Source organism: Manis javanica, chromosome X (genome assembly GCF_040802235.1).
Source record: "Manis javanica isolate MJ-LG chromosome X, MJ_LKY, whole genome shotgun sequence".
NCBI classification, from domain to species: domain Eukaryota; kingdom Metazoa; phylum Chordata; class Mammalia; order Pholidota; family Manidae; genus Manis; species Manis javanica.
This window is the reverse complement of record NC_133174.1, coordinates 14,606,993-14,619,529: the sequence shown is the minus strand read 5'-3', so window position 1 is coordinate 14,619,529 and position 12,537 is coordinate 14,606,993. Positions and strand designations below refer to the sequence as shown.

Below are 12,537 nucleotides of genomic sequence, written 5' to 3'. Positions count from 1 at the left end.
CTTAAGGAAGAGAGACAGTTATTGAGAAAACAGATCACACACTCCGGGAAGATTCCTTAGCAGCAGCTAGTGGGAAGGTGGCAGGAAAAGCTGCGTTGCAGGAGGCTGTAGGGGAAGGGGAGGAAAGAGTGGTGCCTTCAGCCCCAGAGATGGTGGAGAAGCCATGGGGAGAAGATGAGGAAGCAGGGCCATGGGCCGATCTGCTGCCAAGGCCACCATCCGAGGCACCAGCCTCTTGTGTGTTAAAGGCCCATCCAGCTGTAATTAAGAAAATAAAAATGAAACAACCACGGGCTCTTCAGGGGGAGGAGCAGCCCCCTCCCCAGGTTGTGGAGCACTCCATGCTCCGCCCCTGTACCCAGGATGATCTGGTGGACATGAGGGTCCGATATAGGCAGAGGCCATCGGAATCTCTGCCTACATGGCTTTTACATCTCTGGGATATGAGGGTGGAGGACGTTGTTATGTTGGGTACTGAGATGAGTAGACTCGCTCCCCTGATGACTCACCCTTCCCTCCAGCAGTGGTTGCAAAGTGCCTATTACACCTCAGGGAATCAGACATTTCTGGAATTGCCGACTACTGCCATCAGGGCAGTTTGGCCTAATCAAGGTGATTTGCGTAGTTACCCACTAGATGGGAAACATATGTAGAGCTCCAACAGGTATTGCAGGAATTGGATATGAAAAATACCTTCTATAATATGGACCCCTAGGGCCTTGATGAGGAGGTGTTCACCATAAGAATGAGAAATCTGGTGCTGCATAGAGCTCCCATATCTCTCTTTGGGTCCCTAGTGAACACTCTTGCCCCCCACATAGGGAAACCCATAAGTGAGGCTACTCGTACTTTAGCAGATCTGGGGGAGATTGAAACAATAAGGGCACGGAAGGAAGTACGGGCTACGACTGATTGGAGAGGTGCAAAGGGTCCCTTGAAGGTCTTGAGGACCTAGATGCAGGTTGATTAGATAAAGGCCGGGGTAGTGAAAGAAAAACTTGATGCGCAGCCCAATAGAATCTTGTTAGAACTGTGGCACCAATTAAAGCCAGAGCAGCACTTCCAGCCACTGAGGTCCAAGACACGGAAACCAGGGTCAAGGCCTCATGCCCGGCCTGTGTTCCTGCAAATCTTCATGGGAGACAGTACTCAGGATTCACCCGAGCCCTCACCCCCACAGGAAGACGATAGGGCATCACGGTTGACTGAGGGTGGGTGTCAAGGTCCCCACCTTGGGGGACGTGGGGGGGACCAGAGGCCACATGTAGAATTAGCAATTCATTGGTCCCCTGTGAATGTACAACGTGTCCTGGTGCTGGTGGACACAGGAGCTGAGTGTTCTTTAATTCATGGCAACCCTGAGCATTTTCCCGGGACCCCTGCTGTGATAGATGGCTGTGGGGGTAAGGCAATTAGAGTGAAGAAAGCCCAAATCCCACTGGGGATAGGGTGTTTATCCCCAGAGTAGTATATAGGGTACATTTCTTCCATCCATGAATATATTTTGGGGATAGATATCCTGCAGGCCTGTGCTTACAGACACTGCAGGTGAGTTCAGACTGAGGGTACGTGTGGTAAAGGCAGTTGTGAGGGGACATGCTAAGCACCCACCTGTAGCTCTGCCTGTACCTCGGTGGGTGACAAATACTAAGCAATGTAAATTGCCTGGGGTGCCCAAGGAAATTGGAGAAACTTTACAGGAGTTGAAGGAAGTGGGCATCATAAAGCCCACTCATAGTCCTTTTAATTCCCCAGTGTGGCCAGTGGAAAAGCCAGATGGCTCCTGGAATATGACTGTGGACTAGGGAATTGAATAAAGTCACACCCCCTTTGCATGCTGCCATCCCCTCTATAGCAGCCATTCTGCACACCCTCAGCCATGAGGTGGGAACATATCATTATGTAGTAGACCTTGCTAATGCTTTCTTCTCTATTCACATAGCACAGGAAAGTCGGGAACAGTTTACCTTCATGAGGGAAGGCCAGCAGTGGACATTCACTGTCCTTCCACAGGGATAATTCCACAGTCCCACCATCTGTCACAGACTTGTAGCCCAGGACTTGGCCACATGGAAGAAACCTCAAATGGTATATTGGTATTATGCTCCCATCTGATTCTCTTTCAGATTTAGAAGGGCCAGTTCCTAGACTGCTGGAACATCTACAGGAGAAAGGACAGGCTGTGAAAAGCACCAAGGTTCAGGAATCTGGTTTGTCTGTAAAATTCTTGTGGGTTGTCTGGTTGGGGAAAACTAAAGTTATCCCAGAAGCAGTCATAGACAAGGTCCAGGCTTTTCCCACCCCTACCACTGTGGCAGTATTACAAGAGTTTTGGAGTCTTTTGGGCTACTAGGGAGTGTTTATTCCACACTTGGCACAAATTCTGAAGCCCTTATACCAGTTGGTATGAAAGGGCATCAGATGGGACTGGGATGAGACATGTGTAGGTGCTTTTATGCTGCTAAGTGAGCAGTCAAGCCATACAGGCCTTGAATGTAATGGACTCATCAAGGCCCTGTGAGCTAGATGTTCATGTAACTGAAGATGGTTATGGATGGGGTCTTTGGCAGTGGCTTGAATGGATACACCAACCTATTGGATTCTGGTCACAACTATGGAAATGAGCAGAGGTCCAGTACACCTTGATAGAGAAACAACTGGCTGCTGTGTACCATGTTTTCCTGGCTATGGAGCCCATCGCCGTAACAGCTCCAACCAAGGTAATAACCACCTATTCCATCATGAGGTGGGCGTGAGACTGGACCCAAAGGCCACGGAGTGGCATGGCACAGACACCTACACTGGCCAAATGGGGCACATATTTAGAGCAGCATAGCGCCCTCTCAACTAGCCCCTTAAGTGGAAAACTCCAACACTTATTGGGGCCAGTGACCTATACCAGTGGAAGCCAGGAAGAACTTGCTTTTGAGCCATTGGTAGCCAAGAGTCCTTATCAGGAGGGAAAAGCCCCTGTACCTGAAGATGCTTGGTATACAGATGGCTCCAGTCATGGGCAGTCCCTGAGGTGGAGGGCTGTGGCTTTCCATCCTAAGACTGAGACAATATGGAAGGAGGACAGAGAGGGGAAGGGCCTCCAATGGGCTGAGTTGCAGGCAGTATGGCTCATGATAGCCCAGCAGCCCTCCCCTATAGTTATCTATACTGACAGCTGGGCTGTCTATCAGGGCTTGACCCTGTGGCTACCATGCCAACTGGATGGTTGGTCACCCGCCCCTTTGGGGGCAAGACCTATGGGCCTCTGGTCAAACTAAGACTTACTGTATATCATGTGACTGGCCATTTGCCTTTGGCATCCCCAGGGAATGATAAAGCAGACACATTGGCCCAGGTGGGCTGGCTAGAAGGAAAGCCTGCCTCTGATGTGGCCCAATGGCTACACCAGCGTTTGTTGCATGCAGGGCAAAAGACAGTGTGGGTTGTAGCTCATCAGTGGGGCTTGCCACTGACCTTTGAAGAAGTCAGAAGAGCCCGGAAGGACTGCCTTGTGTGCTCTAAGAGGGACTTACATTGAGTCCTGCAGCAGCATGGGACAATAGTAAAGGCGCTGATACCCCTTGTCAGGTGGCAGATAGACTATATTGGGCTTCTGCCCATATCAGAAGGATTTCGGTATGCTATGACTTGTGTGGACATGGCTACTGGCCTGTTGGTTGCTTTTCCTGCACATCACGCAGATCAGCAAACCACCGAAAGGGGCCTTGCCAGCCACAGGTGATTGGGAGTGATCAAGGCACCCACTTTACTGGACATGCGTTATAAGGATGGGTACAGCAATTAGCAATAAAGTGGAAGTTTCATGTACCATATAACCCTACTGGGGCAGGCATGTTAGAGAGATACAGTGGTTTGTTGAAATCTGGTCTGAAGTCAGACACCAGTGGACAGTGCTTATGGACAGTGCTACAGCGTTTGAATGAGAAGCCCTGAAAAGGAGCCTTGAGCGTCATGGACACACTAACACACACTGCTGCCTCTTCTGCACAATTGTATGTGCAAACCAAAGAGGAGTTATTAAAGCCCAGATATGACCAGCAGAGCAACATCCTGCTGCCAGCCCCTACTGCATTAAACCCTGGAGACTCTGTTGAATGGACGTGGCCCTGGACATTTTGACATATGGACCAGCCATGGCTGGCCCTTCTGGCAACTTGGAGAAAAGGCCTGGAAGCTGGCCTCATGTGTATTCCTGAAGTAACAGCTGAATGGCCCCCAAAGGTCATGGTAGTGCACCCAAAATGTCCAGGAGGTAAGAGCATCTTACGGGGACATTTTGTTTTATCTTTATGGCCAGTGCATGTACCTCCATAGTCCTATATATCGACACATCTGTATCTCCCACAAGGAGGGGGGTGAAGATGTGGTATACTAGACCAGGTTGAGATCCCATTCCTGCCACTGTTTTAGCACAAGACCACTCTCTTGCATGTATCCTACCTGATGGGCAAGATTTGCCTATGCTGGTGTGATTAAAACATGTATCTTATCGCCCTTCAGGTTATTTTCTTCCACAGTCCTTGTGGCCTGGATGCACCCCCTTGCTGTGGCTGCCATGTGATAATTGCTCTGAACCCCCTACCTCTTCAGCTACCGCCTGCCTGCTGGAATGGGCGAGCTATGGACTTAATCTGCATAGTAGTCTGAATTTAGCTGAATCCTCCAGCTTGAGGATTATCATGATTTTATTGCTGTTGCTATTGTATGTCATTAGTCTGGTCACAATGCTCCAGTTTTCTCTCCCAGGGACCATTGCTGAAGAGGGGGAACAAGTAGATTGTAAGGCAAGATTTCTGGAGGGGTGGCCTGTGGGTAAAATTATAGTATTTCCAGAATCTCTCGTCTGGCTTTAGTGCATCTCCATATCAACAGGTGTTCCTAAGGGGTGGAGAGAAATAGTTCATCTCCGTATCAGTGGATAATTACCTGGGCAACCGAGGGCTTATTTGAACCTGAGAAGTTGGGGGGAGGTTTCGCTTGCTTCTGCTAGAGCAGGAGAGAGACGGCCCCCAGACCGAAGTTTGTAAACTATAAACGGGTTTTAAACTTTATTTCTCCCTTTGACTGATTTCAGTTTTAGAGGTATTTTGCCCCAGGATTTCCTCTCCTGGGAGTAACAACACCCTAGGGGAAACCCTTAATTGGTAGGGGGCTGGGAGCTGTTGGATAAATGCTGTATCATTCCTCCTAGAAGTCATTGGTAGGTTTTTCATTAAAACCAGTGGAATCCAGTCCTCGCTGCCTACAGCAGTGAATTACATAATGTACCCTTAGAGTGGCTTTCACTTTTCTCCCTTCCTTACTAAGTTTCCTGGCCTCACCTCTCATATAAATAACTGCCCTTAAATCCTTTCTTAGGCTCATTTTTAGATCAAGCTGATCTGGTTAGGGAACCCAAACCAGAATAGTCTCCTTGCTTCCAGTCCTTCCTGATCCCCATATTCCTATAATAGTCCTGAACCATTGCTTTCATATGTCACTTGTTACCCTTCAAAGAAATCCCTCATTTGTTAGCATTGCCTGATTTAGTTAAAAAACATAGAGTACACCCAGTCAAATTTAAATTTCAGATAAATGACAGATAATTTAACACAAGTTTGTCCAATGCAATATTTGGGACGTACTTATACAAACAAATGATCTGTTGTTTATCTAAAATTCAAATTTAAGTGGGCATCCTGTATTTTATTTGACAATCTTACCAATTGTACTCTATCTTTAAAAAGCCATCTAAACTCACATTTCATCCTTTAAGAGTGTCCATAATGTGTCCCTCATTCTACCAATGTAACTTCTTTCACTCCTTCCAAATGCAAGCTCTCCCTTCCAACTAGAATTTGAAAGCAAGAGGATTTATCATCATCCCCATTATTGGAATTCCTTTGCTCCTCTGAAGTGTTCCACTGTTTTCAAATGTTCTTGCCTGTACATTATCTTATTAGTTTCTCTCAACATCTCTGTGATATAGCTTGGATAGAAATTTTGATTTCAAATTTAGAATTTGTGAAAACTGAATAAGAGATATGGATTTGCCTAAGGTGGGTGTGTTGGAGAAGGGAGCTTAAATCCAGGATATTGATCTCCAAGTCAAGTGGTCCTTCGATGATATCAGGTTGCTTCCTATTCATATTCCATCATTTTATAGACTAGGCAACTGAGGCACCTAGAAGTTAAATGAGTGAAGCATGGGTCAGCCCTAGTTCTCCACTATTTGTTTGATGGTTGGCAAGTCATTTACTATGAGTGAGGCTTCATTTCCTCATTGATATGAAGCTCTCAGAGTAGAAAACTTCTATTTTCTGTAGTTTCTAACTCTCTATTGTTTGCCCAGTTTCATGCAGCCAAGTAATCCAGAACTGAAAATAGAGCATAGCTCCTACGAGCTTGTCAGGGATGGAGTCTCTTAGCTCTGTCCTTTTCCAGATATTTTTTCTACCACATCTTATACTTGTCCAGCCTTCATAATGAACTAAAAGTATTTCATGTTATTTGTTCTTATGAAAAAATATTCTGTTCCCTGTACTTAAATTTAAAAGTGGGCAATTAGAGTGTTTTATGCTCTAATGGAAACCATACTAAATTAAGTTGCTGTTGGTTCTTGATTAATTTTGCTTTTTTCACCTTTTCTGTGGGGAAAAAAATTGATTCTTCTATCCAGGGTTAAGCAAAGAAAAATTATCCAAAAGTCAAATAGTCATTATAAGTTGTGCTTATTGATCATTTTTAAATAAATTTTTAAAGAAATTAATACCACAGAATAGGACCTATTTTCCTTTCCCCAAGCTAAATGAGCAAATGCCTTCTTAGAACATTAGAAAAAAATTCTTTTTAATAGCAAAGGGAAAGGAATCCCATAACATAGTTTTGTTTCCATCATGAACTTGACTATCACCATAGAATTTCCTATTATGTTCCTAACTTCCTATTTGAGGGGTGATGAGAAAAAGGTTGAAGAGTATTGGTTTTGCATCTGGGTTCAGTTGTAGCACTGCCACATAGCTGTGTTATCTTTAGCAAGTTACTGAACCCTAAGAACCTTAATTTCCTCTTCCTCATGAGGTTGTATTGAACGTCAAATAAAATGGTATGAGAGTCCACAGTGAAAGGAGAGAATTTGCGTGCTGTGCTCACTAGTTGCCTACTTAGTGTGTACTCATCCACTAACATTTGTAACCAATGTTATTTCAATTATGTATTAAGCCTTCTACTGAAGAGACAATTTCCCTGGTTATTTTAGAGGAATATTATCCTTCCCTTGGTATTAAGTGCCACCTACCCCTGCACGTAGGAAAGCATAGCCTTCAGTGAACTGGTTGTCCAGGCTTGTAACCACATTTGAGACATTTTAGAAAACAAATATACAGAAGTGTAACTCACAGAACAGAGTGTCTTTTCCCATCTTCATGGTCTCTCAGTGCTCTGGAATCACTCTCTTTCTGGGTGCTCTGCTTGTAGCCTCCTTGGGCCTAGTCAGGCTCTCTGCTCACTGACATAGCTTCTGCCCGGCTGCCTCTTAGAGGAATCCCTATTATGACTCCCCCAGGCATTAGCCAAGTACTTTGCTATGACTGCAAATTATTTACCAGTTACTCAGTGGGTGGAATCAGTAACTTTGGTAATATAGATGAAGCCCTAGAACAGGAATATTCACACTGAAGCACCACTTACATTTTCCAGGTTTAAGAACAAGTCAAATTTGGCTCTTAAGTGCAGAAGCAGGGGAATACTCGCATCTTCCCTAAATAGGTCTCATATAATGGTTTTCAATCTAGGAAGGCCCTGTTTTCACTTTGATGGGGTCTTTTTTTTTCAACTGGGCTGGAAAGTGCTTTTTAACTAGGGAGGAAGGTCCAAAAGGTCACTTTTCTTCAAGCTGATCATAAGTGCCAAGGAATTCATTTAATTATTCATTGCCTCAGACCGTCCATGTGTACTAGAGGATATTTTAGGGCAGTGGGTGCTCTGGCTGTGGGGAATTCAGGCAAGGCAATACTTCCACTGGTTAAGTTCAGGCATATCTGTTTTCTTCTATTTTTCATTCAGTAACTCCCTGGCTGTTTTCATCAGCTTGCCCAGATGTGGGCCAGGAGGAGAAGAAATGAGGCTTAAAAGCTGTCCCTATTCAAATATAAAAAATGGAGTCAAATTCATTATTATACACTGCCACCCCCATATATCACCCCTCCCCCAACTGAGGCACCCCCCACAACACACACACAGAAACACCAAGTCTTTTTCTTCCCTGCAAGTGGGATAAAGTATTAAGGAGGAAATTTGTCCTCACAGTGCTCAGTCCTCCCCCTTGTCCTTATTCCCAGTGACTGGCTGACTGTGGGCTGGCTGGTCTGGGCCCCAAACTTGCAGGATTCCACCTCTCCCCCTTCCGACACACCTGTCCCTTCCCTTCCTTCCCACCCTATCATCAGAGAACAAAGACACACAACTCCTTTTGGCAACTGCTGGTGTTTTCATCACCAACACAAGTTCTTTATTTGGTCTTCACACAGTGACCATTGGTAGAGTTTTATCATGCTCTTAAGGGACCGTTTCTCTTTGTAGTTTCAGGCAAGAATGTGGTCACTGCCTCGGTTCATAGCAGGTGGGCATATGGCCTGGAAGGCTCTTGAGGGCGGCCTTCATTCTTTGCCTTCTTACTCTTACACTGCTTGTACCAGGCGCTTACTGTGGTGGACTTTCTCATTTCCTCGTGCTTAATCTCAGTGGTTCTTGTGACTTTGGTTTTCCTTGTCACTATCTTTATCACCTGGTAGGAAAAAAAAGGCAGGCCCAGAAAGGAATTAGTTTTGGGGGAGAGGATGGAAAATAGATGGGAAAGTGGACTTGCAGAGAATGGGTGTGGGTTGAGGAGGGGTTTTGTGCCAGGCAAGAGCAGGGTAAGAGTCTTTGGTGGGAGACGGATGGGAAAGAAGAGTTGGCACATGAACAGGGTAAACTGACCTCCTCCTCCTCTGCATTGGGTTGACATGACATCCTCCTCCTCTTCCTCCACTGGTTGCTGGGTAAACTGACCTTCTCTTCCTCTGCCTCACATTGTAAATATATACATCTTCTTCATCTATTCATTTATTGATGGACATTTAATTTGTTTCTATATCTTGCCTACTGTGAATAATGCAGCATATTACCTAGTATTTTGGATGTCTTACTTAAGCCTTCTGAGCTAATGTACCCAAGGGTTGACATGACACCCTCCTCTTCCTCCACTGGTTGCTGGGAGCCGGATGTTCGTGGCTCCCGCCAGTTTCCTTCTGCAGCATAGGTAACAAGATCTGCCATCTTCATTAAGAGCCGGCTAGGGCTCCCTGACCCCTCTATTTATACCCTCCCAAGACAATGAGGAGCCACACCCTTCACCTGATTGGTCAGCAGGACAGTCCTCCAGCCAATGGTAGCCATGGGCTGGCTTGACATCGCAAAGCCCCACCCTTGGAAATCCATAAGTGGGCAGGGGAAGGAGCCCAGGAGTCCAGATATTCTGGTTAGAGATGGGGGAACTTCCTCAGCACCCCCTAAAGGGAGGCTCCCCACCTGACCTTGCACTCCTCCAGGTCTGTTCCCATGGTGCCCCCGGCAGGGAAGGAGTGTTTCCTCCCACCAGTTCCCCATGGCCGCCCCCAGTCAGTGGGCATCCTGTTGTTTTCCATCTCTCATCGTTACCTACTATTTTAAGTTTCTTAAAATAAACTCTGTATTTTAGAACAATTTTAGATTTATAGAAAAATCGTGAAGATAATACATATCCTGCACACAATTTCCCTGCTAGTAACATGTTCACAGCAGTATGGTACATTTTTATCCTTAGTGAACCAACATTGAAGCAGTATTATTGACTCCAGTCCTATTCACAGGGCCAACTGTTGTGATCACTCCACAGAGACAGAATGGACCCTTCACCCAAGATTTGGTCTGGATGTCAAGATGAATGATATATGCATGAAGAAAGCATAAAAAAGTTTAAAATGAGGCCTTCTGGGGATAGCAGGACAGGCTCTCCAGCAGTTCAAGAATGAATTGAGAGATCAGAGAAACGAGACTGGCTTGGCTTATTTGGTATGAAGAGGTGAAGCTGGAGTGTTCCCACATACAATTCAGAACTTCCTACTGACTCCACAGAAAAGAGTGCCCAGGCTTTCTTATCAGGTACAGATAAACAGGGGAAAAGAGGTTGTGGGGCTCTTTTATAGAACGTTGTTGTAGAAATGCAAGATGTTCTAGCACACTTTAGAATTCTCATAATCTTTGTAACCAAGCTTCTCTCATATCATTTTCAGTTTAAGCTGCTTTTCATTAGCTTAGTAGTTCACAAATAATGGTACTTTAAATATTATTTAAGGTGGCTTAGAATTATCCTGGTTCATCAACAAAGAAACTGTATAGAAAGAAAAAAGTCTGCTAGCGTCAGCAAGCCTAATACCCTGTCTACAGGAAAACAGACATAATTGTACTATCTGCTGAATTATATGGGGTTTCTTACATTTTTCCTACCCCATATGATTACTATTGCATCCAAAGACTATAATACTAATACAGAAACTAACATTTATTGACCACTAATTCTATGTAGGAATTCCAGTAAATATTTATAGCCGTATTTGGTCCTCATCACAACCCTATTGAGGTAAGTGGCAAAATAGCACTAAAAGCCACATCTGCTGGGGCTTGTCTGTCCCAGCTGAAGAAGCAGAAGAGACCATGGGGGAGGACACATTGGAAGACTTATGGGCCAGGCTCAAAAGGGGCACGCGTTACTCCTGCTCACATTTCACTGGCAAAAACTCTTATAGCCACACCCAACTGCAAGTACAAAAAAGAAATGTAGTCTACCCAGAAGAAAAGAAGCACTTGCCTGTTGGGAATCAGCCAGCAATCTCTGTCTCCACTACCCTATTCATCACAATCCCCAATATTTAGAATAAGAAACCAGGATCTTGCAGAGATACCTGCACTCCCATGTTCATTGCAGCATTATTCCCAATAGACAAGATGTAGAAATAACCCGTGTTCACTGACAGATAAAAAAAGAAAATTATACATATAAATATAGTGTAATATTCTTCAGCATTAAAAAAGAAAAAAATGCTTCCTTTTGCAACAACATGGATAAACCTAGAGTGAAATAAGCCACACAAAGATGAATATTTCATGATCTCACTTATATGTGAAACCTAAAAACATCCAATTCATAACAGAGGTAGAGTGTTGGTTTTCAGGGGTTGGGAGTGGGGATATGGGAAGATGGTCAAGGGTACAAACTTTCAGTTATAAGATGAATACGTTCTGGAGACCTAACATAGAGCATGGTGCCTATAGTTAATAATAATGCATCAGATACTTAAAGTTTGCTAAGAGAGTAGATCTCAAGTGTTGTCACCACACAAAAAAGGGTAATTAAGTGAGGCGAGAGATATTTTAATTAGCTTGATTGTGGCAATCATTTCACAATGTATTACAGGTATAAAAACATCACTTTGTACACCTTACATGTATAAAATTTTTGTCAATCATACTTCAGTAAAGCTGGACAGAAAGTACACATTTTTTCAATATAAATGAAGTATCTTTAAAAAAAAAAGATCTAGATCTAGTAGATAAAATTCTCCCACACGTTTAGAAAGGATTACCTAGGAATACATTGCATATACCTCACCAAAAGGCATCAGAAAAGATGACTACAGTGTCTGTGAGTGTAAAGTAGTTGGTGACCCTCCATATATACTTGACTTTAGAAAGTACAAGAATTTAATCAATATTATTCAGTTATCATTAAAAATTGATTTTATTACATGTGAATAGCAATAATGACATTACAGATATGCACCTGAGCCCAAAGCCGATTGACCTATCTATGAACCTAAATGAATTCGGAAGAAATAAATCAGTGTAACTGGTAAACTAGTGTTTCTTGAAGGAATTGTGTACTTTTCAAACAATTACTTGGACGTCACGTGCATCACAAGGTCACACACTAAGTCTGTGAGCTGAATAGATGGAGACATGGTGGAACTGGCAGGGGATGGCATGGGCAGACCTCATTCACAGCCACACTGCTTTCTTTTTTTAGAAATAGTGACTGAGCAAAGTCACGTAAGCTTGCTGTGGCAACAGAGAGCTAACATAACTTTGCCTGAATAAAATGAAGGCTTCAGTTTGCCCCTCCAGCGTCATAGGTCATTTCATTTCTGAAAACAGCCTCTTAGGTATAAGGTAGACACTATGTGAAAGCTCTGGGGATAACTAGCAGCATTTCACCTTTTCTCTTTGTGTTGCTTAGAAACACATGGTGAGTCATGTTTGTCCTGCAATGTCATTTGTTTACCACACTCATCTATTAGCATATTTTAGGAAAATTCTTTTTCTTGTATCAAAAGATAAGAAAATGACCCCCATAACCAGAGAGATGAGACCAGTTATAAAATCTAGCTAGCCAACTTATTAACAAAACAAGCTCAGGCATGCTCAGAGTGGTTGTTTGTTCTTGGTTTTTGGAATGGGCACTTAGTG

The 12,537-nt window shown here is 44.0% G+C and overlaps 1 long non-coding RNA gene across 1 annotated transcript in view; it reads right to left on the bottom strand.

Moving 5' to 3' along the window:
- Positions 1 to 7,535, bottom strand: part of LOC108385448 (uncharacterized) — a 45,493-nt gene extending 37,958 nt beyond the window's left edge. The window contains exon 1 of the long non-coding RNA XR_001850306.3: positions 7,393 to 7,535. This is a non-coding gene — a long non-coding RNA (uncharacterized lncRNA). The remainder of the gene's footprint in view (positions 1 to 7,392) is intronic.
- Between the last annotated feature and the right edge of the window lie 5,002 nt (positions 7,536 to 12,537).